Source organism: Salvelinus sp. IW2-2015, linkage group LG1, assembly GCF_002910315.2.
Source record: "Salvelinus sp. IW2-2015 linkage group LG1, ASM291031v2, whole genome shotgun sequence".
Classification (NCBI taxonomy): Eukaryota; Metazoa; Chordata; class Actinopteri; order Salmoniformes; family Salmonidae; genus Salvelinus; species Salvelinus sp. IW2-2015.
In genome coordinates this window covers 42,521,231-42,525,839 of record NC_036838.1, presented here as the reverse complement: position 1 = coordinate 42,525,839, position 4,609 = coordinate 42,521,231, and the positions used below count along the sequence as shown (strand labels likewise).

Here is a 4,609-nt window from a genome sequence, read left to right as displayed (position 1 = left end):
CTGTCAGAACACAGACACAAACACAGAGATATAGAGACATATATATAATAATAGAGAGAGAGATATATATAGAGAGAATATAATAGACGAATATATACTATATTAATAGAGAAGAGAGAGGAGAGAGAGAGAGAGGCGAGAGAGAGATGAGAGAGAGAGAGAGAGAGAGACGATATAGAGAGAGGATTATATACTAAGAGAGAATATAGAGAGAGAGATATATTAGAGAGAGAGATATAGAGAGCATAGAGAATATATAGGAGAATAATAGTGAGAATGAGGAGGAAGATATTATAGGGTAAAGAGCGAGAGATATAGAAGAGAGAAGATATATAGATATAATATATATCTAGACCCGAGAAGATGAGAGAGAGATGAAGAGATAGATTTAAGATAGCGAGAAGAGAGAAGAGGAGAGAAGAGAGAGAGAGAGGAGAGAGAGAGAGAGAGAGGAGCAGAAGAGAGAAGAGAGAAAGAAGGAGAAAGGGGGAGGGAGGGAGAAAAGGAGGGAGAGATTAGGAGATAAGTACTGTGCCTGTATACAAGTTTCTTCCAATTGGAAGAGAAAGTGGCTGTTTTCCTGATTGGTTCTCCTAGTACAATGTGATTTGAAGGCAGACTATTCATAGTAGTTGTAAGGTTAATATGGAGGGCCATCTTTCTTTCCTAATGAAAAACCAGAAGCACCAATATAAGACAGCAATATAAACTTCCAGCACCACATCCACTACCCCACCATTACCTCCATCACCATCGGCAACAGTGGGGTGTTTCTCGGGATAAAATAGTGTTAGCCTGTCAAGGTCAATAAGCATATTGAACCAATGAATAGCATTCTACCAAACCTGACTCCAATAACTTTTATGTTGCAATGAAAATTTTTAAACAAAGCTTCAGTATTGGGTCTAAATGATAGTCCAGAAAAAGTATTGCTAAATCTAGGGATGGACCTTTCACCGCCCTGCTGCGCGACACAGAAACAATAATCCTCTTCTCCTCAACCCTCTGCTGTCAGGAGTTTCAGTTTTTTCTGCTGGCATGTTCTTTTTTATAAGCAAGGATATAAATAATATGCCCTTCATCATGCCCAATCGAATTAAACATGGGCTGTGAGAGAAAAACACAAGGCTAACGAATTGTCTCTGCGTATGACATTGCGGCCGGCATTTCAATTAACAGCACGTGCGTCAGACCTCAACAACGCACACAAGAACAGGCTCTGCTCTTACTCTGAGCAAATTAAAGAGCCTGCTGAACCTGTAATCTTTATGTTCATCATTAGTTATAAGTGTGTGTGTGTGTGGTTTGCTTGTGTTCGTGTGTGTGTGTGTGGACGTGTTTAACATACAGTTGCATTGAGTTCCATACACTTAAGGTTGGAGTCATGTAAAAACTAGTTTTAACCAATCACAAATTTTCTTGGTTAACCATAGTTTTGGCAAGTCATTAGGACTATTTGTGCACGACAATAATTTTTCCAAATCTGTTTACAGACGATTATTTTCTTAATTCACGAATTCAGTGGGGTTAGAAGATTTAATCGAAGTTGACTTTGTGCTTTAAACAACTTTGGGAAAGAATTCCATGAAAAGATTATGTTATGGCTTTAAGAAGCTTCTGATAGCCAATTGACATCCCATTTGAGTCAATTGGAGGTTGTGCCATGTGGATGGTATTTCAAAGGCAATCCAAACGTAAATCAGTGCCTCTTTAGGTTTGGACATTCTTGGGAAAATTCAAAAGGAAATCAGTAAAGATACTCTGAAAAAAAGTTGCAGACCTCTCGACAGTCGGTCCATCCTTGGGAGTCAATTTCCAAATGCCTGAAGTGTTAACCACATTATACTGGTTACAAACAATAGATGAGTTAAAAAAAACACCCGGCTATGGAGCCACGCCCGTTTCGTCAATCTAACTTCAGCTCAGGAAGGAGCTCGCGTTCCCTGGGGGGTGGTTCCTAGAGATTGAAACTGCATTGAACTTTGGTTGGCGGTCGGAGGGGCAAAAGAGCCAAATAACAATCTCCCACCGAGCACTCAGAAACAACTAGTTGCTTGTGGAAGCAATGCTGGATGGAAACAGGTGCATAAAGTATCTCTAACCAAACATCAGCACCACAAAGCACAATACATAACAAACACTAAAACGAGTCCTACTATACATCGAAACATGCTATGCGTCGAAACATGAAAAGAAATTAAGGACATAAAGCGCGCTCAGCAGGAAGTATGAAAGCCCAACTGCTCCAATATACAAAACCTGCATAAATCAAAAAAGACTCAGAAAAAACCTATGGTTTAAACTGACATAAATAACTTGGGGCGAGAAGAACAAAGAATATACTTTTTTTTTTTTTTTTTTTTTTTTTTGGAGAAAATCTAATATTGTCCCTGGTTGAAATGAAACACAAAAATCTGAAACTGTTTTTTTGGTGCCCCCCATATACCAGACCATTCATATTTATGTTTGGCGGAAGAGAGAGAGAGAGAGAGAGAGAGAGAGAGAGAGAGAGAGAGAGAGAGAGAGAGAGAGAGAGAGAAAAGAAGGGAGAAAAGGAGGGAGGGAGGGAGAAAAGGAGGGAGAGAAAGAGATAGATTACTGTGCTGTACAAGTTTTTCAATTGAAGAAAAAGTGCTGTTTTCTGTTGGTCTCTCTAGACAATGTGATTGAAGCAGACTATCATAGTAGTGGTAGGTTAATATGGAGGGCCATCTTTCTTCCTAATGAAAAACCAAAAGCACCAATATAACAGCAATAATAAACTCCACCACATCCACTACCCACCATTACCTCCATCACCATGGCAACAGTGTGTTCTCGATAAATCAGTTAGCCTGTCAGGTCAATAAGATAATGTAGAACGCAATGAATAAGTCATTATACAAACTGACCTACAATAACACTTATGTTTGCAATGACATGTTTTAAAGCACTGTATGGGGTCTAAATGAATAGTCACAGAAAAGTATTGCTAAATCTTAGGGATGAACCTTTCACCCCGACAACAGGACCCAATGAATCCTCTTCTCTCAACCCTCTGCTGTCAGGAGTTTTCAGTTTTTCTGCTGGCATGTTCCTTTTTTATACAAGGATATAAATAAGGTCCCTTCATCCATGGCCCAATCGAATTACATGGCTGTGAGAGAAACACATGGCTAACAGATTGTCTCTGCAGTCAGTGACATGCGGCGCATTTCAATTACGGCAGTGCCGTCAGCCTCACAACGGCACACAAAACAGCTCTGCTCTCTACTCCTCAGCACACTAAAGAAAGCCTGCTGCAACCTGTATATCTTTATGTTCATCATTAGTTATAGTGTGTGTGTGTGTGTGTTTGTGTGTTCGTGTGTGTGTGTGTGGACGTGTTTAACTACAGTTGAAGTTGGAAGTTTACATACACTTAGGTTGGAGTCATTAAAACTAGTTTTTCAACCACTCCACAAATTTCTTGTTAACAAACTATAGTTTTGGCAAGTCAGTTAGGACATCTACTTTGTGCATGACAAGTAATTTTTCCAACAATTGTTTACAGACAGATKATTTCACTTAATTCACAATTCCAGTGGGTYAGAAGATTATACACGAAGTTGACTGTGCCTTTAAACAACTTKGAAAATTCCAGAAAATKATGTTATGGCTTTAGAAGCTTCTGATAGGCTAATTGACATCATTTGAGTCAATTGGAGGTGTGCCTGTGGATGTATTTCAAGGCCTACCAACAAACTCAGTGCCTCTTAGTTTGACATCTTGGGAAAATCAAAGGAAATCAGCMAAGACCTCTGAAAAAAAGTTGCAGACCTCCACATGTCTGGTTCATCCTTGGGAGCAATTTCCAAATGCCTGAAGGTACCACRTTCATCTGTACAAACAATAGCATGCAAGTATAAACACCATGGGACCACGCAGTCGTCATACAGCTCAGGAAGGAGACGCGTTCTGTCTCCTAGAGATGAACGTTAAATGTTTAACTTGGGTCAAACCTTTCAGGTAGCCTTCACAAGCTTCCACAATAGTTGCGGTGAATTTTGGCCCATTCCCTACAGCGCTGGTGTTAACTGAGTCAGGTTGTAGGCCTCCTGCTGCACACACTGCATTATTCAGTTGGCCCACACAATTTTCGACAGATTGAGGTCAGGGCTTTGGTGATGCGCTCACTCCAATAACCTTGACTTTGTGTCCTTAGTGCCATTTTTACGCACAACCTATGGAAGTATGCGGGTCATTGTCATTTGGCAGATCCCATTTGCGACCCAGCTTTAACTCCTTGGACTGATGTCTGAACTGTTGCCTCAATATCTCCACGCAAATTTTCTCCCTCATGATCCATCTATTTGTGAGTGCACGCAGTCCGCCTGCAGCAAAGGCACCCGCCACAACATGATGCTTGTCACCCCAGTGCTTTACGGTTGGGATGTGTTCTTCGGCTCTGCAAGTCTCCCTTTTTCCTCCAACAATGATGGCCATTAAAGGGAAACAGTTCTATTTCCTTTGTTTCATCGACAGAGACATTTCTCCTATAAAAGTATGCCTGTCCCATATGCAGTTGCAAACCTAGTCTGGCTTTTTTAATGCGGTTGGAGCAAGTGGCTCTCTTGCTGAGCGGGTGTCG

General features: G+C 40.7%; 1 protein-coding gene across 1 annotated transcript in view; it reads right to left on the bottom strand.

The window, feature by feature from the left end:
* Positions 1–4,609, bottom strand: part of LOC111967897 (plexin-A2-like) — a 73,297-nt gene that overhangs the window by 16,533 nt on the left and 52,155 nt on the right. The gene's annotated exons all lie outside the window — the stretch shown is intronic.